At 42.5% G+C, this 24,303-nt stretch overlaps 1 long non-coding RNA gene across 3 annotated transcripts in view; it reads right to left on the bottom strand.

Moving 5' to 3' along the window:
* LOC122162395 overlaps positions 1–24,303 on the bottom strand; it is a 176,190-nt gene that overhangs the window by 113,494 nt on the left and 38,393 nt on the right. For 2 of the 3 annotated variants that reach the window (XR_006169534.1, XR_006169535.1), the window contains exon 1: positions 10,982–11,054. The exons of the other annotated variant lie outside the window; for it this stretch is intronic. This is a non-coding gene — a long non-coding RNA (uncharacterized LOC122162395). Of the gene's footprint in view, positions 1–10,981; positions 11,055–24,303 lie in introns of those variants that run through there. 3 annotated transcript variants of the gene reach the window in all.

Below are 24,303 nucleotides of genomic sequence, written 5' to 3'. Positions count from 1 at the left end.
CAGTCACCTAAGTACACAAAGTTAAGCACGTATTTAAGGGACTTGCTGCCTTGGGATTTTAATTATTACGGACAATTTCCATGTGCGTGTTTGTTTTAACATTGTCTCCTGCTGGAGAACAGCTGTCTGCAAATGGGTTGGCAAGGTAAACAGAAACAGGCCTGTGATGCTTAGTGACTCAGACAAGTCTTACAATCAGCACAAATTTGTTGCCAACCTGACAAGCATAAAATGTCTTGGAAGGAGCCACATTTCATCACAGTTATGTCTTGCAGACTGTTACAGGCCAGCAGCAAGATATTCAGGGCACAGTACTACAATTGCTGTTGCATGTCAAGGAAAGAATTGGGTCCTTACCAAATAATCCTTCTTTTGAAGTCTGTTGGTGAATTTGTTATTTGTGAATTAACCAATGTTGTGTTAGTCTGCAGTGCAATGCTGGCAGAATTGGCTGGTGTTGTTTCAGTAAACCTTGACAGCTTATTATTTTTGAGTTAATTGCAATTTGCCCAAGTCCAAAAGTGATTAGCAGACTGCTATTGAAAGACAAAAAAAAAACCCCAAAACAACACAAACTTGCCATAAATAACAGGACAGAGAGAAGAAGAGGTACAGAAGGGGATAAAAAATAGATGTACTATAGAAAAGTCATCTGCAATACTGAGCAAGAGACTACAAACTGGCAAAGGAAAGCAAATACCTAACGACGGTGCCAAGGTTTTGCGCCTGATAGATAAGAGAGTTGAAATGACTCAGAAGACAGACAGGATGCGATGGAGAAAATTAAGAAGCAAAATAAAATACTTTCGTTTGGAGAAAGACAGCCTAATGCAGCCGTCTAGAACAGACAGCAGAAAAGGTGGTAGAAGTGCTGCAGAAGACAGAGGCAAAGAGTAGGCTCTGGGAAAAAAAGAAAAAATGTAAAATGGGTCTCCAAGAACTTCAAATTCCCCATACCTGCCTGCTCATGAAACAGTACGTGAGCAAGCAGCTTCTTCCTCCGTAAGTAGGAGCTAAGTATGAGCAATGGAAACTTGGCTGCAAATTGCCTATGTCAGATCCTTCAGCAGAAGAAAATGAAATAAAAATCAAAATTAAAATACCAGCCTTTGAGCAGCAGCCAGACATAACTGTGCTACACATGGAGGCATAGCCCACATCAGATAACCAATCTGTCTGAGATACTGATGGCATGTCAGGGATTGCTGCATTTTGTGAAGTGGCAAAGCAAGATCAAGAGAACTTATTAACAATGGCACGGGCTGCCTGGTGGTTGTACCTGGGAGGCACTGTCCTCACAGCCTCCCTTTCACAAACAGCTCAACACCTCCATCTAATTCCGGTTTCAGGAATCATAAACTTGCAATGAACTGAGCTACGTGGCTGGCAGGGTTGGAATATGACACAGAAAATTCTCAGATTGTATTCAAAGAGCAGAAATAGTGTTTTGGGCCACTAGGGTTCACAGTAACTATATAAAACGTAATTATGCTTTTTGCTCCTACAATCCAGAGACTTAATAATTCTTAGCACATTGCTGGACTAATCAATAAATAACCAATATTTTTCTTACTTTGTTAGTTTTCAGATTCATCAATTTGTCCCAGATTCCCTATATTTTTTACCAGCAAACACCAGATAAAAAGTTTGGTATTTAATCAGCATGAAGAGAGTGCCATTTCTGGAAGCTGCCATACCTGACTGCAGTGGACTTACAGAGAAGAAAATTTGAGTTTCACTGCTGACTGCCATGTAAAGGCAAGGTCATACTCTGTCTCAGTTTATCATTCTGCAGACTGGTTTCTCATAGCACGTTCGTGGAGATCTTAAAGTCAATAGGCTAAAAAGGATGATGAAAGTATTAATTTACTTCCCTTCCCCCCCCCTTTTATATTTTTGGAGCAGTGCATGACTTTGCAGGCATCCTAGCATGACTGTGCACTTGCAGACCTGTCGATGACCAAAGGAGCATGCTGTGCCACTACCAATTATGTTGCTACAGCTCCTGAATGGTACCATTTTGTTGTTAGAGCGAACAAAGAATGTCTACAAGAGAGTGAAATGTAAGGTGCTGAGAGAGGAAAATTTTCTGCAGCATGCTGGGGCAGTGTGGGCAGGGAGGTTAACATGACAGATCGTGATGAATGATGTTACACGTAGAGAGGCTGGGCCAGATGTGTGCTTGCAGTGAACTGCTGTCCTCAATGAGCTGGGCAACTTAATGGGAATGAGTAAAGAAGAGCTCCTTTCTGTGATGGGATTTCATCCCCCTCTCTGAATTGTCAGGACCTCTCATTTCAAAATGTTACTCCTGGAGCAGGGTGGCCATGGGCTACAGTGCATTAACCCAATTTGATGGGACAGTGCAACAGAGGAACAACTTCATCACAGGACTGGAGTGATGCAGACTCACTACAAATGGAACAGTCAGAGGAAATAATCTCTACCTCAATTCTCAGAAACTAGCACAAGCAAATCTGACTCCAGCTACACACTGCAAACACTGAAATCAATACCAGATATTCAGAGATGCTGCACAATTAAAAATGTATCGACCCATTAGGATGAAATGTAAAGGCAATAAAAGAGAACAAGAAGAGCAGAATATTTAGGAAAGGTGTTTACAGAAAAAAAAAAAACCCACAATGTTTTATTTCATTTTGGGAATTAAAAGATACATATTTGTTTATGTAAATTTCTGGATAAATAGAATACTTGGTGGAAACATTTTGCCCAACTCTGGTAGCAATGCTGTATCACTGAAGTCTTTCATAAAGAGGTAAAATTTAGTTCCAGAACACAGCTAACATCATACACTGCTGAATATTTGGATATATATTATTTACAGATATGTAAAGAGGATTTAGGTTAAAGTGGTAATCGGGTAGAATTTCCCCGTGATCACACTATTTCTAACAACAGTCATCCAGAAAAGAACTTAAGGAAACTCCTGAAGTTTCCTCCTGGTCCTTTCCATTGCAGTATTCCCTCTTTGCTAATGAAATGCAGATAATCATCAATAGTAAGGTCTGTTTTCTATGGCTTTGCACCAAAATCTCCCATGTCAGTATTCTACTATGGCTGACAAAATTTTCAACAAACTACCAATAAAATCAATTAATATAAAGTCACTTCATGTGACGTTCCATTAGTCACCAGAGACAATTAGAACCCACCTAAACCTATTCTTTATTTCAACATATTACAGGGAGATGTCCTTTCAGTGGGTATTTGATGAGGAGAGTGATGTTTTCTGAGGCCTTTTTAAGACAGTCAAAAGTTAACTGGTCCCACTTTACTGACCTGTACCAGGTAATCTATCTAAACACTGTAATGTAGTCATATATAAAATGGCAATTCCTTCACTGCTCAAACAATCACAGAATCACAGAATTGTAGGGGTTGAAAGGGACCTCTAGAGATCATTGAGACCAACCCCCCTGCCAAAGCAGGCAATTATGTAGCAATTACCTTTATTTGCAATTATTTCAACATGCCAGAGATGTCAGTCAGATGATCAGTGCTTAAAACTGTATCACAATTCCCTTTTCCAGGTAATTGTATTCCAGAAAGCTTTAATTTTGTTGTACCTAGGTGTAATCATAAAAGGAAATATCTCTTTAACAATGAATGAAAATGGTTTGGATGTATTAAAGTCATATAAAAGAACGAAAGTAAAATGCAAACTATTATCAGGAGGGGATTTTAACACAAAATATTCATAAGCAGCTTTCTGTTCTAATATTTTTATGTGGGCATACAAGTGTCAGCAATTCTATTTTCTTTCTCTTCTCTGGGTCATTGGGCAGAATAGCAGATGAGATTTGTAGCTCTTACTCGTCTACTATACAGTTTCTTGCAGATTTGCCTTTGATTTCTAATCTGTTGTCTCATACAATACGTTAGAATCCATACAAGAAATGGGAAAAGTGGGCCAACAGTAGAATAAAGAGTCAAAGTAGTTTCAGTGCTAAACTAAAACTTACTATTTAACCTACAACACATGCCAAGGCACGTACTGATATCTACATCAGCCCTTTGAAGGAAACTAGCAGCCACACACAGCCTCTCTGTGCTCACTGGAGCTTGTAGAACTAAGTGCAGGACCAGGGCTTCATCATCTCCTGGGTCTGCTCACACTTCACAATATCATTCCTACAGCAACCAATTGAAGAACCTGCTTAATGTCAAGAAAGCAGAACATGGCCTTTCGCAGATAATCTTGCCCTTTTCCAGGCCGTAAGTTGTGATCTAAAACGCATACTGAAACACAGTAAATTGTACTTATGGAGTCAATATCATTTACAGGGTCTGATCACAGTACGTTGCAGAATGCAATACTGGGTATTCACAGACTGCACCAACTGCAGGGTCTATCTTGTGCCAGCATCTATTGGTATTTTCAGGGGAAACTTGTGTGAGTGCTCAGAACAAGCAGCTCAGAAGGGCATCTGCAGTTCTGGGGCTTGATGCTCACAGCTGAGAAAGTTGAAACTCAATCAAAATGGTGTTTTCTTATGCTAGATGGCAAAACTAGCCATGCAGATCACCAAAGGCTGTACTGGCTTTCCTCAAAGAGGTTAGAAAATTGCAGTTCCCAGCTTACTAGCAAGGTCTGAGGAATCAATTCACTGAAGCTGAGGAAACAGACCTTCTATTCCTGTACTGTACGGGGGAAACAGCCACATGATAGCAATGGGAATAAAATAAACAAGATTCTGTTAGATTTCAAAATCATAGAATCACAGAATATCTCGAGTTGGAAGCAACCTGCAAGGATCATCAATTCTAACTCCTAGCTCCATGCAGGACCACTCAAAATTCAAACCACATCTCTGAGACTGTTGTCCAAATGCTTCTTGAAATCCAGAGGCTTAGGGCCATGATGATGTTGCTGATGTATGGATAATGATGAAAAGTTATGGTAGTACTTCAGAAGCTCTCAGAGAACCATGTGACATCCAGTATCACCATCCGAAGTAATACAGAACTATATAAAAATAAAATTTTTAAACACCTAACTATGTTGGCCTCTTGGCCTTTGATAAATATTGTGTAAGTGGTTTTGATCCCAAAAGTAAGCAATGACTGTTTTATTGCCATCAAGAAGATTCTGTTTTCCCCTATTGGCTTAAGTAATCATAAGAAGAAAAGAAATGACCTACACAACTATTGTCCAATTAAATATGTGGACTGATGCTTTTAACTGATATATATATATTTTCCTGCCTTCCTTTCTGCATTTGGAAATCATAGAAAAGAAAGAGCGGCTATACAACTTCAAAGCACTTTCTAGCACTGGATGTCATTAGAGATATTTCAGCTGTTCTTTCTAATCTAACAGCTCTGGCTTTCACATGGTGGATATGCTAAAGAACGGCAAGTGGAGAATAGATGACACTTTGCTCACACAGTTAAACTTTAGTGTAAGTACCTACCTGAAGGGACATACCTTCCAGTCCAGGTTCAGAATTTTGCCAGCTCTGCTCACACTGCAGTGATGAGAGCTTTGAGGCAAACAGATGGTATCCCTCATTAATGGACTGAAGGTGTTGTCCACTTAGCAGGGAAGGAATGTGTGCTGGTGGTGCTGCTGAAGAGCCCCAGGCGGGGAGGAGTACAGGATGGCAGAGAGGCTCCAGTTCCCATGTTTCAGGAGGAGATAAAGAGCCTCATCTGCTGTAGGCATAGTGATACAAGAAGACGAGACTTTGCTGTCCAGAAAGACCAGGATTTTGTATTTTCAACTTCTTTTCTGCCTTAGATTGCCAGGAACTCTGATGTGACTGGCAGTATGGTCTGTATAAGAAAACTCACTTCTCAGACAAAACTCTCTGCTGGCAAAATATTGCAGTTACTACTAGCATAAAACAAACAAACAATAACAAAAGAAACTAATGCTCTTGCTCCGAACAGATCTGTGCTTCTGAGGGCAGAAGACCAATCTGTGCTGTGGCCTCACCATTGCGCATACTAGGACCAGGACAAGGCAGGTTTCTGTCCCGCAGAATCTCATTCACACAAACCTACAGGTGGCCCAATTCTTTTGCTACTGGTTGTCAGACATCTTCCCATAGCATTCCACATCATTCTCTGTTTCTTTATTGTAATGTGGGCATAAACAGGCTATGTAGTTAAATACAAGCAGTAGATTCATCCATGTTCCTTGTGCTTATGGTTTACCCTATAAACTCCGGGGGTACTACAAAGATGTTCTGATTCAGCTCTGTGCACACTGCAGCTCCAGGGAACAGAGGGACAGGAATGAGATGCCTTGGCACTAAACCATGATGTTCCCTTTCCAATGGCAAGGAGTAAGACTTGAGAAGTTTGCATTTCCTCTTCAGTGGACTGGCTCCACCAGCAGGACAAGCAGTTCAGCCAGTTATTTGTACTGGCATGGCTTGCCATTTAAGAGTTAATACTGCCTCGCACTGAATGCATTGTTATCAGGCCTCTAAGGTACACATCTGATGGGCACAGTTCACACTTCTCAGAACAATTATTTTGAGCTTCCTGCAAGCTCCTTAGTTTACTCAGGCTTCATATTTGCAGGGTTATTTTTGCGCCTACAAAGGCTGCAAACTCAAGGCCAAGCTCTGACCAGGAAGAGCTGGTGCAGGGCCATGGTACTCAGTGTGGCTGCGGTGGGGCTAGGGAGAAAACCTTGCTGCTCATCGGGGCCTCAGCCAGCCTCTGCTGCGACCAGGAGCTCTTTCAGGCCAGTAGTGAAGCACTTCTGCCAGTTTGAAAGCCATATTTTTACTTATGCAGCTCTTCATATGAAAATCTCCAACTCCTTTTCTCCTTCCACAGTCAGGGCTCCTTTTTTCATAGCACTGGGCTCCTTTTCCACTTTGGCTCCATGACCCAGGCATTAATATACCATCGAAACAACGCCTTGGGTGTCTGCAGGCAGGGATTGCAAACAAGAGTCACACTGCAGCTGATAACATTTTATTGCGTTTGGGCAAACACAAGGCACAAAGTATGGTGAAGCACAGGCTGAAGGGAAGGCGGGAAGCTGTACTTCAAAGCCAGGAAATAAGGACATTCTTTCCCAACAGCAGGTTATGAGGATGGAAAATTACCTACAACCAGGAAAATGTGAAGCTAGCATTTTCAGGATTATGTTTGTTCCTGCTCAATGGGCTGTATCTGGTAAATATTAAAACAGTCCTAAGCAATGCTTCTGTAGTTAAAGATAGGTCAGATTTTTTTCATTGTAAACACAAATTTCAAAGCGTATAATTCAGTTGTATAAATCCACACCAGTCTAGAGCTTGCGATCAAACTGCCGTGTCGGCTGCAGTTTCTCCTCCCCTGCACAGGTCTGTGCAAAGCAGCCAACTTGGTTTTAGTTAAAGAACCAGGAGTAAAAAGAAACGTATTTGGTCTTGGTTAAAATGTTGCCTTCCCTTTGAAGAGGAAGAGAAGGATTTAAAACAAAGATGGGAATTTCAGGACAAGTTCTTTCTCTAAGGATATCTACTATTTGCTGTGGATGTAGATCAACTCACTTTCATAACTGTTTCCAGTGAGGAGTTCTGACAGCATCTGGCACTGTCAGTGGGATATTACTGGAATACTCACAGTGAAGGATTTACTCCAGTGACCATACTAAGTCCCAGAGATGCTAGTGTGGCTTTCCACTTTAAGATAGGCACAGTGCTGAACGGTAGCAACAGATCTTGTCTACACATGGAATTATTCTTTCAAAATCATGTCTGGATCCTCCCTATTCCAGAGAAAAAGTGTGTTTGATGCTATGCTTAAGTCATTTTCACTGTAAATTCAAATAACTGAAAGGAAGAAGGTTTATTCTAGTGTAAGCGAGCCCATATTCAGAGTTCTTCAATTATCCTTCACATTATAAAGTCACCTCCCACCACAATCTAAATCTGAACTGCAGATAATGCTGTATTTATAAAGAACATGTTCTCAGGGGATGAGAAATATTGCTCAAAACACCGTCCAAATGTTGAAAATGTAATATTTACACTGGATAGATGCCATTCTTGTCTGGCAGGCTAACAGATCAGAAAAAAACTATCTGTGAAATGATGACTGTGGGAGTGTCTGGGAGACCAGCAGTTTCTCCCCTCCGTTTTTTAGGAGGATGTTACATCCTGGTGTTATGGTTTAAATCAGATTTTAAGAAACCCATTATGATGCAACTGTTTAAAATATCAAGGAGAAGCCCAACCAATACCGTTAAATGTACAAGGGTGAGGGCTGCAAATTATTACTGCCTCTCCTGCTTAACTAACTGCCTCTTATATTAATGCATCCTGGACATATAATTGCACATCTCCATGGTCCTAAAAAGTGTCATGATATGTAAACAGCCACTTTTGCCTTTGAATGTCTTGCCATGCTCTCACACGGTCCAGATCAGATCTGGTGGTCTTACATACAGCAATGCAAATTTGTTGATTTGAAGTTAAGATTTCAGTCGAACTATAGTGTAGTTGAGAGGGAATCAAAACGCTCTAAAGCTATTAGTCTATTTTATACTCAGCATTGCCATTTATATTACCTGGAGAAATAAACAGATAACAACCCATGCAAATCATTTGTAGAGGAGCTAATTCTATTTCTTCTAAAAGCCAATATTAAATCTCTCCCATATGGTTAATACCAAATATTACTATGCAGTCAATGAAAACGTGACTCCAGTGAAAGCAATGAGTTTTCTGACCATCTTCGGGAGAGCCAAGATTTCTCCCATTATCTATTTCTGTAGCACAGGGCCCAGCTGTATTACAGTAAAAATAATAAAAATAAAAAAATCTGACAACAAAAGCCTGAAGCCATTAATCAACTCAGAGAGATCTGGTTAATGTATTGCAAGATGGGCCCCTGTCGGGCGGTGCGTGCCTTTAAATTCTGCAAGCACTTAAAGTACCCCGCAGAAGTGACACATGTGCAGCCCCGGTTGCCGAGCCCAGCCAGCACCCAGCCGGCCTGCTGTAAGCACTGCTGGAGCTGCAATTTCCTCCTCACCGTGGGGCCCTCCTGGCTGGCAGTGGCACTTTGCTCGTGGGGCTGCTGGGTGAGCTGGGGGTGCAGCTCCCACTGCGGGACATTGAAAGGAGCGCAGCATCGGGCACTTGGCCATCGAGCCCATTTAAACACAACACAGAGCTGCCTGTCTTGTTTTTCTTTTGGAGCGTTACGTTGTGTGAAGCTAATAGAAAAATTCAGCTGCCAAAGTAATGTCACGCAGAGCGCAGAGCCACCATACAGAAGACACAATTTAGAAATACAGATGCTTTTCTTGCCCAGATCCTGCACATACAAGCATGTAATCTGACTCATGTCTGTGATGCTACAAAACAAGTGGGCTCAGACACAGGGATACTGCACATGTACACGGTCAGTAGGGGAGCAGCACGAATAGGAGGGCTGGGTGCTTACAGAGCAGATCTAAGCATAAGCTGGTGTGGCTCTGCACACCACAGCATAAAGAGGGAGTTCTTAGGAGTGTTCCCAAAAGCCAAAATCCTGAGGAGCCATTCGGCAACGCAAAGTGCCTCCCCACCCCTCCGTTTCATTTAAAACCTTCAAAGTGATGCAGGCATTCACACCCCTCAGCCACATGTACGTGGGACTGCAATGCTTCGGCGGCTTTTTAATTCAGAGAAGTTCAAAGCTTTGATCACATTGCTGCTACACTCTCTGCTTGCATTTCTGCAGTCTTTACATTATATCTGGTGACAGAAGACTGAAAATTTCATTATTTAGGTCTCATTGTAAACTTGTGCATTTTCAGAGATGGTTTAGGGCTCAGATTTTTCAAAACGCACTAACAATGGGATGCAGTACTTTTCTGCAGCTAAAAAAGTGCTATTTTCTCTGATCTTTACTAGTTGGAGCCACTACTGTGAGATTATTGAAGCCTTATAGAAAAATCTGAGATGGAAGGAAGGCAAAGTGTTTTTTCTTGCTATTTATTCAAATGTATTTTATTTCTATTATTTGTCAGTAATGATTTTATATGAATTACACAATAATATCCTCATTTTTAAAATCAGAGCTGGTGAACGCAAGCGCATGGATAAATATATGTTCTATGGCTGTATGGTCTGCATATGCACACAGGTCCAGCCAAGTCTGTACACAAACAGAGTCACCTATTTTTAGAAACCGCACTTAATTTAAGACACTTGAACTAAAGCAAGCCCTTCTTAGTGCTATACATTCAACTTCCCATTCGTTCACGTGACTCAAAATAGAGCACAACGCTGCTGATGCTTTCTGTTTTTTAACCCTAGCTTACTATGCAGTGTGTAGATCCAAAAATATTTTAAATGCCATTTACCTATGGAATTCTAGATTTTTAACTAAAAATAACCTCATTTTAATTTTCTTTCCTCTCGATGAGAAGTGCACTTTTTGTCCCTGCTTGTGCTACGGATCTTTCAGCCAGTTTGTGCCCCAAACCTGCTCCTCGTTTCCAGCACGCCCCAGCCCGGGCTCACAGACAAGCCGGGCACAGACACTACTTCTCCTGCGGGGGGGGGGGGGGGGCGCCCTGGCCTTGAACATCAACCTTGCCACATGAGAATCAGTTCTCCTCTTTCCCAGAATAAAACGAAACTTCACAGATTTTCTACCCGCAAATACGAAGTCAATTCCCCTGGCTTATTACTCTCCCTTTATCCTCCCCGCCCCCCCCGGCTAAGTTGCGGGCGGCTTTGCGAGAGGCTGCGCGCCCTGGGACCTCGGGCTGCCCTGCGGGACGAAGGGAGCCCGGTAGGCGCGCAGTCTCGCACCGCCCGGCCGAGGGGGTGCTGCCCCGCTTCTCGCACACGGCCGCTACCGGCTCCGTGCCCGGCCTGGGGGCGGGAGGGGGAACCGTGCGAGTCCGGGATGCCTGCCCCGCCGAGCGGCCGTGACCGGCTCTGTCCCTGTCCCTGTCCACCGGCCGCACCTTCTCCTTCAGCAGCATCTGTAGCAAAGGAAAGCGTGAACTTACGTGGCTCCTGCGCCGGCACTCAGGGCTGCGGCAGGCCGTGCCCCCCGCCCTCTCCCTGTCCCTGCCGTTCCCGTGCGGAACGGGCGGCCAGCAGTTCTCGGAGCCGCTCCGCCGCTGCCCGCCCCGCCGGGCTCCCTGCAGCCCAGATCTCTCCCCGCATTGTTTTGCTCTCTACATCTCTTTTTCTTTTTTTTTTTTTCCCCTCTCTCTCCCTCTCTCTCTCTCTCTCTTTTTTTTTTTTTTTTTGGTCTTGATTTGCAAGAAAACGCGAAAGCCCCGTAAATAGTAGCTTTGGGGTGGGGGAGCGACCCGCGGGGCTGCGGGGTCGGATGCGGTGCGGGGCCGCCGCATTCCCGCTCCCACAGCGCCGCCTGGCGCCCGGCCCGCGCCCCGCCCGCGGGGATCCCCGTCAGCCGGCGCCGGGACCCGGGTTTAGCTCGAGTGCAATCCTTTTTTTTTTTTTTTTTTTTTTCTTTTTTCCCCCATCTTTTTTTCTTTTTTTTTTTTTTTTTTTTCTTTTTCCTTCCCCTTCCTGGATCCTCTTTTAAACCCACTCCACTCTGCTTCTCTGTCTATTACATGCTAATTTAATTTTACTATGGACGATATTTTCAGCATTTGCTGAGGACAGTAAATTTTGTAGTTTATGTTATTTCACTTTTTATGACTTTTTAACACTTAATAAAATTTTATTAGAGCACTTTTGTGTTTACAAGGCCACAAAACTCTTGGCAGGTTGTCAGAAGTCCTTTTTATTATGATCCTACTGATATACTGCGAGTAATGAAATAATCATGTCCAGAAATGTATCAAAGGCCAGAGGGATTATCCAATTTAATAGCTCTACAGATGCGCTGCGAGGGATACGGACAGGCAGCGCGTCGACAGGCTGCGAGCTGGCGCGGGGCGGAGGCAGACCTGCTTAATTTCGTTCCCATTTCAGGCAGTTCTGCGCTGCCCCGAGCGCTGCGTGCACCGTCATGTGACTGCGGGCTGCTTCAGAGCAAAGGCTTGATTCTGTTGCAAAAAGCTCTATTCTTTTTATTCTCCTTAGGTACGCACTTAGTGCCAATGTGCTCGCTCTGCTGTTTCCGCTGCTTGCAACGTTCATTAAAATACAATTTACTGGAAAAAATCCAATGTCACAGTGCCATTGTGCAGTAAACAGCAGCTTCAGGCATTAAGATTTGGTTCCCCCTTCTTCCCCCCCCCCGCAAAAAAAAAAAAAAAAAAAAGAAAAAAATAAAAAAAAAAAAAAAGGAAGAAACAGCAAGGATAACAAACATAAATAAAAAAGGCTGATGAAATCAAATACCAGCAAGACATCTTGCAGTCTTTTCTCTTTGTCTTTGGAAGGGCACATCGCAGGAGCACGCTCGATGGTGCGTGTGCCCTCGTTCCACTGTTCCACTGCTGTTTTTCTGCACTGCTGTCTGCGCTACAGCCTGAGATACTACAGCTGTTTTTAAGGTCATTTCCTTTTATTTTAAATAATTGTTCATTTAACGTATGTTGTTAAAGTCATTCTTGCGTCACAAGGATGCGATTATACTTCCTGACCCTGAAAGCAAGGTGGGTGGCTTTGTCTTATAATTAAATTTGCTGTGTTCAATTTCATATTTTTCTTTCTCTGCTGTTTCCTAGGGAGCATGCCAAAAAAAGATAAAAGGGAGCAATGATACCAGGAACACTCCAGTGCCAGTCTGCTCCCTGTCACACATATTGCTCCAAACTATCAGGCTTCGCAGGGACACCAGAAAGGCATTCTTTCGTCATTCCGCATGAACCGATTAATGCCCCGTGATTCAAACCCGCCCCGCAGAAGCTGCCGCCAGAATGTATTCCCACATTTCCAAGATAGCACGAGGACCTTTTTCTTCCAGCACAAACAGATGTTGCATATTTGGAGGTAACTCGTGGTACTGCCAATTGGGAATTTTAAAAAGAACACAGGTAGTATCTGTGTATTTTTACAATGTACTTGAGGAATTCACTGGGACTTTACAGACAGACCTGAAGACAGAGCGATTAGAGAATTTACCTTCACAATCATCACAATATGAAGGTCAACCACATTCTGATGTATTCATTCATATTGTGATTCTACCTCACTCTTGAAAAAAGAAAAGAATGGAAAAAGTGCCTCCAAAAGCAATGGGGGAGGAATTAAAATAGTGTACAGTGTCAGCAAATACACTGGGACCTGACCTGGGAGAAATAATGTAAATCTTTTGATGCAGCGTTGCTTCAAGACGGAAGTTCTGCTTTTCCAGAACAATATCATCTACTGTAAATCATATGTTTGCAGGTCAAGGTCGATTTAAACTTTCTGAACCTTTAAGGGCCATCAAATCAGAAAGCTGCAGGATGAAATGATGTGGTGAAAGAGGCGACAGGCTGGAAGTTGTTAACCTTGGAAGAGCAGCATTAGCAACTGTTCTTTGGAGAGAAAGAGAAAACTGAGAAACTCCTTGAATACAAATATGTAAACGTGGTGCAGATTGTTTAATCAATGAAGCCGCTAACTAATTTAACTCCTTCCCAGGTGGCTGTTTTCCTCTTAACCAGCCTGAGAAAGCAAGCACGCTGCTCCCACCATTGTGGAGAGCAGGATTCAGCAACCAGGCCTGGGTGGGCATGTAGGTGAGGTGAGCAGGGCAGGCGGGACCATCCTGGCTGAAAGCAGACAGCCGGGGTGGAATAACCAAAGGGAGCAGCATGACTGGGGACGGTGTGATCCCCCATGATGATGATGAAGCCACAAAGTCAAGTAGGCTCCCTTCTGAAATCTACTAAATGAACTTCAATCAGGACTTCAATTTTCTTTCTGAAAATTGGCAAAACAAGTGGCATTTATTTTTTCGGGGCTGCTAGCTATTTTTATTTTTTGTTTGGTAATATATTTGTTGAAAACTGCTTTTTTGCAAGTCAGTTGGAAGTGACAAAAAATATTGGGTCCCTCAAAGCAATGAAAATATTTTCAGGGACTTGATTACTATAACCTGCAAAGGAAGCCTGGTACATATAAATTAGATATCATTATTCTCCCCTGATATTCAAGGGACCATAAACCGAACCCTTGTCTGTAGGTTCAGACTAGAGCTTACATCTGCCACCTCCCAAGTGAGTGTCCATTGCCCAGGCACTGGGCAATGGGGTCTTGCAAGACTCTCTCCCATTGAGGCAAGAGAGGAAATGATTGCAAAGCTTAAATAATCTGTCCCATCCTTTATCAAAATGCCTGAATTCTGAGTGCTACATTGCTGGGGAGTGAAGCTGGATTTGCTGGTCATCAAATTACAAAAAATGCACCCTTCTATCTAACTCTAAGCTTTCCTATGTAGTTGCCTGCTAGAGAGATTAGTATACTGCAGATGTATAGGAGGACAAAGGTACATGAAGATAATGATATGAACTTAAAGTATATAAAAATAAGACAGTTGAAATGCTAACTGCATTGTAGTTTTATTACAGTTTAATAGGCATACGCCAATGAACATTGTGCCTCTGTGTCCAAACTGATAGATGTACCCCATAAAAGCCTTCCTGAGAAGAAAGTCAGATAAGTGAAACTCAGTAGAAAAATAGCAGTAGTTTCTGCAGCTATAGATTATTCAATCAATGTAACTCCAATCTAACTCAGTACTACCCAATGTCCTTGGCTTTTCTTTCTGAATCTGAAGCACGAGCTGGCTCCCAAATTCCTCTGATGAGTGAGGTAATTTTGAATGTCCAGAACCCCTTGCCAGGGACTAAGCAGTAGTTCCAGACTACAGCTTTTATGGCCGAGACCAGAAAGGGATAGCATTTATGGTTCTCAGGATTGAGGTTTTCTTCCTTGCTTAGGAGCATAGTTATCATTTATAATGCAATGTAGTTTAAGTTTTTAAGCTGAGAGGTTGTTATGCAGCCATTTCATTTTTTATTATTTTGGCTTAGTCCCATTTGTCTTTTCCTTTACTTGTGCTGCATGCTATGTATATATACATCATCACCAGTATTCAAGAAAACATTAACATTTCTTTCGTGCGTGTTTCCTGGTAACTTATGAAGACAACTTTATAAACAGTGACCATAGTAATACAGAAACAGTCTAAGACGATGGCTTTGAAACATCCAACTCAGCATAACTACAGAGGCACAGTTCTCAGCCATAGGAATTACAAGCAGTTAACCCAACTGGAGAACCTCCCACCTTATATGGGTAACCCTTACTAGATTGCTGTATTCAACCTGATGAGCATTTGCGGACTAGGGACTGTTCTGATGTGTATTACCCTGCTCCTGTCCTGTGCTTTTGCTGCATGAGGCGCAGCCTTCCCTTTGGCTCTTTGTTGGAGAAACAGCTCTGCGATTCCCTGGGCAGTTGGGAACAGGAGCAATGTCAAGCAATGTTATTGACCAAGATTCTGCCTTCGGGGAAGCATGATGATGACTGCTGGCAGCCCACCCTGGTCTCAGACCACACTGCATCTCCCTCTTTCCTGTTCCCACTCCCAGCCCTGCTATTGGGATGGTAGGCAGGGCAGAGAGAGGCCTGCTATCGCTTGCAGGCTTTCTTCTCCCCCTTGACCTCCGGTGTGCACTGCTTTCCTGGCACACTCAGAGGCAAGCGTGAGGAGATATTTATATCTGCCACATCGATGAGAACTACCAGGATCTTAAAATGCCATTTAGAAGTACTGTAGCAAGGAATATGTTACACTGCAATAGCTGTTTAAAAGTTTCTCATGTATACAAAGGCTGCTCCCAAGAAGAGTCCCGTACATGATATTATGCAGTAATCATTAGCTTTAAAAACTATTACAAACAAAATTCACCACATCAAAATGGATTTGGGCTATGTGACCATTCAAAGCTTATTAAAATGACAAACTTGAAGAAGCAGCAGGAATGCTTAAAACTCAGCACGTGTTCATGTGCTAGTTTGATTTAAAAAAGACTCCAGAGGCTTTCTTGAGCCACTCATGAATTACTCCCCGGACACCAATGCCGGCCAAAGCATGGCCATCACTTGGCCCCAGTTCCCTCCCACAGTGTGATCTGTCTTTTTACAGAAGACTCAAACTTGACAGTCTTTCTTTTCGCATCATACTCTCAGCAACTCCTTTTTCCTGGAGGAAATCTAGGGCTTTTATCTTCATTCACACTTCACAAATTTTTGGTTTGCAGTGCTTTCTCGCTATTAATGCAGCCTGATGCTGCTGTGCAGCACGAGCTGAGGCCTTTTCTCTTAGCATGAAGGTCTGCTAGGGCATGTTTGCACCACAGCCTGCAGCATGCTGCAGCAGCACCTGAACTAGCAGCACACAGCATGGCTTTGCTCCAGAGGCTCTTTCTCAGTGAAAACTGTTTTGCTGAATGAATATAGTCAAGGTGTATCTCCACCTTTTACAGAAACTTCAGCAAAACCTGTTGTCAGCTGCACTGTTTGTTCACACCTTAGCCCAAATCTCTCACACCATAGCAGTAAGTATAATATATCTGAAAAGTTCACAGCTATACGTGTTGTGTGGGTCAAGTGCATTAGACTCCCGCATGGTGATGACAAAACAGGCAATGCCTGCTGTAGGAATGAGGGTTGAGCAGGACGAGTTAAAAGCTAGTGATAGAATGAAGGCAACAAAGGTTCACAGTCAACCTTCATCTCTTCACAAAGTAGGTTTGGCTCAAGCAACGGGCAAGGATTTGGTCGGTTTTAGATGAGTTGAATCAGCTGCAAAAAAAAAAAAAAAGTTTTGGCCATTCATTCGGTGGACAGCTTTGCACATCAGCTTGCTGTGTTTAAAGTGACACCCTTTTTATCACAGTGACATCGAGCCAACATGAAAAAAGTTTCTAGAAACAAAATCCTTCAAGCCTGATATTTGGAATGGGGTTCTCTTTCAAAATTGGAACTTTCCTATCGCTGATGACGTATATTATAGAGTCCCCTTATCTTTCATTTTAATGAGATTGCACAGACCTGTCTTTGTGACATGCTGAAGACCTGTGATGAAGTGATGCAGTGAATTTTCTCACTAGGACTTAAGAAAAAGATGTCTCCTGGACATCCTCTTTTGTTTTTGTTGGTTGGAGTTTTGTTTCTTTGTTTGCTTGTTTTGTTTTAAATTCAACAAAATCTGGTTACAGAATGCAAAGTAATACAGAACAGATAAAATTGTTACCAGTAAGATGTTTTAAATGACAGTATCATAGGAAAAATAGGTAGTAGAAAGGCAAATCAAATACAATGCTTAGTTTAAAAGTCTTTGAAAAATTAGCTTATATTTTGTTCACATTTTTTGCATGTCTCCACTGTTTCAAATCATTACTGACCAAACACTTTAGCCATTTCCCTGTAGGCTAACACTGATCCTTTTAAAAATGTCACAGGAGTCAGATAGGGCCTGATCTGCTGCCAACAGAAAACCAATAAAACTTTCTAGCTCCTTCTAAAGCCTTTGAGCTGGTTGGTCTCATAGTGAATATTAGTGAAGGATATGAGGATGAGTGGTTTCTGCTGATTTCCCAAAAGCTTGGTATATTTTTCAGAGTATTCCCAATTAAGTCTGTGCTCAGTAAGCCAGTAGGTGTGTGTACACGTAAGATACGATGCTTTGTGAAGAGAGAGAAATCTATAGAAATTGCTCATCATTCAGTCAGAAACATATTTTTACATGAGAGCAATGCCTCATACGTACAGTGATCGAATCAAACCATGGAGAAAAAAAGGTCCATTTTTATTGTTAGTCCATTTCTAAATGCTTTTGGTAGGTGATACACCTGGGGGAACACCCTGTACTACAGGATTCGCTAAAAATATTTCAGACATTTCATTTAATCAAAATATCAATATCTTTCACTGCTGCCCAGTTAACCTTTGTAAACTAAACAAAGTCCATGCAAGATGGACTTCTGGCAGTGGATATATAAACAGACTTTTCCACTAACGTGCTTTGTTTGTGGCCAGTAAAAGAATCAGAGATGGGAGGGTGGAAGGGTCAGCTGCTGCTCGACATTTAAAATCTTTATCAGTACCAGCAACCCCTTGGTTGGTGTCAGTGATTTGTGGTACGGTTGTTTATCTGTGTATCACTCACTTGGCCGCACTGTTTAGATCCAAAGGTCTCAGGACCATTTGCAATCTCTTCTCGGCTTGCTGTACCAGACAGGGCAGACATCTGGCTGTCAGTTATAATTGCATCCTGCACCAGAAGTTGTTGTTAAATACTCTTGATCCCCTTTGAACGCAGAACTGTGATGCACAACAGTTTCAAGCCATTACTGCAAGAGGCAAAGTCTATCCGTGGCTTTAGCCCAGTTTGAAACAAGATTTACGAGAGATGGAGGGGAGGGGGGCAATTTTACAAAAGGGCGGCTGTTTGAGCCTGCTTGGGTTTTAATGATACAGCAGTTTCCTTTCCAGCCTGTACAACTTATTCTTTGAATGCTGACAGAAATAGTGCATCGGAAAAGTATTTTTGTGGTGTTGCCATGTTTACTGTTTCCTGTTGTCTTTCTTTGGAAGTATTTTAGCAGAAATTAGGACTTCACATAAAAACCCAACAGACTCTGGGATGAAAGGATTTACTATTAGGTTTCCTTCTCACTCAAACATGGTGGACTGTGATTTAAACCCTACAGACTTATGACAGGATATGATGCCAATTAAAAGCACAAAACCTAATTTTTTGACAGAATAATCACATAATCCCCTTTCTATTATCTGACTAAAGGGTTATTGACAGCACCTTTATTTCTCAGCCCAAATCTTGGATTTATTAGGCTAACAAACTGCTCTTGTTTAAGTTATATGGGCCAATGAATATTGTTGAATGTCCAGGCGCAGGACTGCATTCAATATTGTAAAGGGATGTTTTTCCCCTGGTAATTGTCACACTGGGTCAAGAATGCACAGAAATGCAAGTAGACAGATGGTTTTGGTTGAAAGCTGAACTCTGATTTGCTGCTTAAAAACAAATCATTTATAAAGTAATTTAATAACAAATCTTATAAAGGGAAACACTGCAGAGGAAAATTCAGCTGAAGTCTTCTGAATTTTGAACGTAGATTGCGTGGAGTACATATTAAGCTTGGTAAAAAAACACGGCTGCATTAGAGACAAAAAAGATGATCTATTCTGCCTCTTGGAGCTGCCGGTCTGACTGCCTGAGCCCAGTATGTGATCTGCATTATTTTGTCAGGGCAAGAATTTTGCTAAGATGCTTATGCCCCCAAGGCAAAATCTCTGTCTCCCTTGTGACACCCGATATGACACCAGCTCAGACCCAGAGCCCAGTATGCACCATTTCAGCTCAGCCCCTGGTGGACTGCATTCTCTATTACATACAAGTTACCCAGAAATGTTTCGTTTACACACACTTTGTGCAGCAGTGTCGCAAATGGGGGGGGAAACACGCTCTGTCTCTGCCACGTGCACACTCACACAAACCAGAGCTGGCAATTTCCCTAATCACTAAAATCCTTTCTCCCCACATGTAAGTTGTTAACCTTCATTACATCCCCAAGGGGACATATACCAAGCAAAGGCCTGTTAAAATGAAAATAACCATCCCTTCAAATTGCCAAATCATCGTATTATAAGCCCCCTTCTTATAAAGCAAGGCTCATCATTTGCATTGGCAGCCTAATTCCTGCTCCAAGTTGGATGCAATTATTTCTGCTATATGTTTTTATTTTAAAAAATACTTCATTGGCTTCCACAGCACCACCGTGGCACATTTTGTGTTAAATTTCAAAATCACAAGGTTAAGATGGAAGTACAGCTTACGGTGATTACAGAATTCAAATGGAGACTGCTTTCACATGCATATATGTGTTGTTTGCTTAGAGCGTCAAGGTTAATTTTTACCCTGTGTGTTTGCCAGATGCACACAGGATTTTCCTCTCATTTCCTGTCTCGTTCCTAATCTAAAATCTATTGCCACTTCATAATAATTAGAAAAAGAGCTAGGCTGCTGAGAAGCACTGGTGCTGAGGCGGGTGTGTGCCCCTCTGATCCACCATTTTATCGCTGGTGCGACTGCAAAATGGTGGTTCCTGAGCTGCGAGGAGAAGGGATCTGCAATATGCTCCTCATGTGGACATGAGGAATGCCCTTACCCCAGCTCGAAGAAGGCCTGCTCCTCTCGTTGCGCTCGCCTTTGTGCCTGTCTCTTGTGCTTTCCCAGCCCTTGTTCTCCTCGGGACTGCCCATAATTCCTCTGTGGGATCAGCAAAGCCACTGAATGATGATTTCTAATTTCTAATCTGAGTTCCTCAGGAGTAGCCATGGTGCTGCATGCATGACATACAGCCCCAAATGGTGAGAGGACAAAATCACGGTAATTCTGTGTCCTCTGTGTTTATTAATAAAGGACCAAATGTCACGGAGGTAGCAGTCCCAGGACCAGTTTGCACCGAGAACGAATGTTTTGCTGGTGAATAAATGGTCCCTCCAGATCAAGGTTGAGGTCATTGGCAAGATCTAGGCGTTAGCTCACTCTCAAGCTATGTGCACATACGAATAAAGGAGTCAATGCTTGGACTGTCAGTATCTTTCTTTCATAAGAAATGCATTCAGCCTCGTTTTTTTTTGGTAATAGTTTGATACAAACAGTTCATCCCATGCGTCGGTGTAAAAGCACTGCTGGCAAAACAGCAGCTCAGGCGGGCAGTGACCTTGGGCTACTGCTAGCACGATATCAAAGAGCACTGCAAAGGATGGTTGGGGAAATGCTAACTAAATGGAAATTGCTGTGATTACCCACAGCAGGATGAGCATCCTCTTTTGCCTGTAAGGAAATTATTTCCTTTCACTCAGGTACACGGCTACTGTGCTATGTCAGTGACAGCAGCTTCACAGTGTGCCGGTAAACATGGATGATACAAAAATGTGCCTCTGGTTGAGAATCTATGTGTAGTTTCTCCCGGTATGAAATAGATCCGCAAAAACAGTATTTATGGTCTGCACAACAATACTATTTTCTTTCTTTGGTTTGCAGGGGTTGTAAATAGAAAAAAAAAAAAAAAAGGCTGAGCTATTAAATCTAGGAATAACAAGGCTCTTAAAGCTGAGTTTATTGTACTGGGAAGGTAAAAGCTTTACATTTTTGATCTGCGGGTGTTAAACATCCCGTCTGAGCCAGGACTGCAGCTCGGATGTTATTTATCTCCAAATCTTGGGGAAGGAAGGGAGCGGACAGATGTCCTCAAACTGCGGGCACCACCTGCCGGCTGGCGCGGTGCAGGGATGGCTGCGGGGCCAGGCAGCCCCACGGAGAGACCCCCAGCAGTCCCTGCGCACGGAGATGGATTTGTATTTGGACAAAAATGAAATGAAATGCTCCCCAGTGTTTTGGTTTTACTGACTTTTAAGCGCTCAAGCCAAGTGTTATCCAATTTTTCCCACACAATCTGTTTGGAGAGCTAGTAGTGCATTTCAAAATGGCTTATTTTGATGACACGGTCATAATTCTAAATAATTTGATTTCCAAAAATATACATCATATTATGGCCTTGCTAGAAAATCACTCCATTGAAAGCCTTCCATCTTAAGATTTAGACTAAATAAAGGAGAAGTGATTGCATGATCTAAACACCTTTCTGGGGGGAGCACAGGGGGGTGTGCTGCTCTTTGCTGGGAAATAAGATAAACAAAGAAAGCATTTTCCAAAACCAAAAGCTTCTTTCTGGGGGTCACGAACCGGAGACATTGCGGGTACTGTCAAAAATCTAAAGAGGAAATGAAAAATAGCACTTGCTCCTTTTGAATGCATGTGTGTGTTTTCCTTTCTTGATGGCTGGAGGAAAGGAGGCTGTATTTAACAGGGGTATTCAGAGCACTAGAAAATGCAGAAACATATAATTCCCTGCTTCCTTCAGACTGAAAAATCACAGGTATTTTAACAGACAGGTACTCTGTGTGTGTATGTAGCTTGTATCTGCAAAGAACTTCCATTATAGATGTATGTATGGTGGAATTTAAATCTTCAGCCTCCAATAAAATCGTATTCTGTAATAAAACTGCTGCACCTTGACTCCAGACTACACTGAATTCCAAATTAAACACCCCATTTACTCTACTGCAACAAGCAGAAAGGTTTGTTACAGTGAATACTATTACAGACAGGGAAGCATATTATCATTCTCTTTACCTTCTGTACGTACGACAGCAACACCTAAACAGCCCCTGTGAGTCATATTTTTCTCTAGTTCCTGGCTCCTCTTACAAGAAAGAAATGATGAAGGGAGAAGGTGGATTGAAATGTGATATTTAATTTCACATTGCTCTCTTAATTATTTACCTAGCTGGACAGACAGCTCCAGCAGTTTAAAGGCAAGCAGGTAGCATATTTTACTACAAAATGTCTTCCTGGATTTCATGAATAACTCAGTGTCATAAACAGAAACAGCTGGCATGCTGAAGGCTGTGTAGATTTCTTTATGCATTATATATAATGTAGATGCTTTCCACATAATGCACATGAACTATCCAATTCATATCAATGTTTGTAGCTCACAATACCACTAAATAATAGACCAGGGGTATAAAATTAGGGGACTTCAACTTGTTAATGCAGGTTATATATTAGAATTCCATTGTTTAGTGGTGATTTGTCTATTGTTTAAAGGTCTGGCAATTTCAGATGCAAACTGTTATCGGGTGCTAATTTCCCAGTCTTTCTCTAGGAGAGCCGTTATAGAATTTTGACGTTTTTGCTGTGGTTATTAAATTAGAAATGAGAGCTCACAGCTCACGGAGGGTAACAGGAGAAGAGAAAGCCCGTTAACGCCGCTTTGTCACGTCAAGGGCAGCGCTGGGGCTGGGCTGGGCTGAAGGGTTGCAGCTGTCATCTGGTGGCAGCTTCCCTCTAGTGGACTGATGAGGAATTTTATTCCCCTTTTCATGCCCCATCCTGGAATTCATTTATTAAATACAAGGTACCTTTTCGAAGTGTTTTCTTGGCTATTAACCTTCGTGCATTAGATGGGAGCTGAATGTTAATAAAGAAAGTATTTCTAATCAATTGTGATTATGTGAGGCATGGCCATGTCACACTGGTAAGCCAAGAATGTGGATCCCCAGGCTTCTCACAGCTGAGGTTAATCTGAAAGAAGTTACAAGTTTGAAGTTGTTTCAGATCAGATGTCTAAGACGAAGAAGAAGGGCTCCATTCCCAGACATCTGATCTAAACCCTTTGAGCCTTGAGAATTTTAACTCCAGATGCAGGTTCCAGCTCTGCAGATGATCCTTATCTTTAATGGGACCCTCTCAAACAGCCACATATAGATTTGTTGCCATTGCAAGAGACCCAAAGAAATAAATTGGCTTTCAGCCTATAGCTTTGGGGGAGCTGAATTTGGTTCAAACAGCCTGAATTTGGTTCATCTCTGTTTAAAAGTGGAATCACCCAAGAAAAAGAAATGAGTCAGAGAGTGGAAAGATGAAGAATAAAGACTGTGGCTAAATCAGAAGATTTCCTGCGCCTATGGAGGGCGTTGTGCAGCACTGCTGGGCTAAAGAATCTATTTGCATCTACTGTAAGTTTTGTTCCAAGGGATCGGATTTCTGGAGCCTGAGACCACTTACAATACATCAGAGGAAGCCTCGTAATAGGAAGCTTTATTGCCTTCTGCTAAGTGAGCCAAAAGTCAGGGGCTTTCCCTTATAAGCATAAAGCTGGGAGGGGAGGCGGGAGGGTGGGATGTTTTTTTTTTTCCTTTTTGCCTGATGTGTTTCATCCTTCCCCACCTCCAACATCAAAGTGTTTGCTAGGGCAAGTCCGCCCTGTGATGCTGGAGCTGTGTATTTCCCCTCTCCTAGTAGTTTCCATGCCCATTTCCTATGCCCCAGCTGCCAGAGCACTAACCCTCACTACTTTAATCACTCCATTAATCAAGGCTCTGCAGTGATCAGCACACTTGCTCTTGCTGCCACAAGCAAGCCTGTTACTTCTTCAGGACACATAATCTCCCACCAGCTCTCCTAGGGGTTTTAGTCAACCGAGCTGTATTGCTTCACCAACTAAAAAGGGTATTTCACTCCATGTGAATGAGGTGTGTTTTTAACATAATGTAGCTCACGTAAGGCACGACTCAAGCATGGCTCTTATATTTTAGGCACTGTGGTGGTGAAAAGACGTATTTAGCCATTTCCTATCTAAGCTTCACAGGCACTGTGATTTCATTTAAGAGATGAACACTGTCATCAAATTAAAGATCAGCAGATAAAAACAAGTCGGCTCTGTTGGCTCCTGCAATGCTGTGACTGCATCCCCATGGGCACTGGGGGCTGTCGTATACCAAGGCATGAGCACAGACAGACTCCAGTCCAGTC

Source organism: Centrocercus urophasianus, unplaced genomic scaffold (assembly GCF_019232065.1).
Source record: "Centrocercus urophasianus isolate 14NV4802_14NV808 unplaced genomic scaffold, USGS_Curo_1.0 seq_20, whole genome shotgun sequence".
NCBI classification, from domain to species: Eukaryota; Metazoa; Chordata; class Aves; order Galliformes; family Phasianidae; genus Centrocercus; species Centrocercus urophasianus.
Note: the sequence above shows the minus strand (reverse complement) of the source record. Positions and strands in the feature narration are given on the sequence as shown.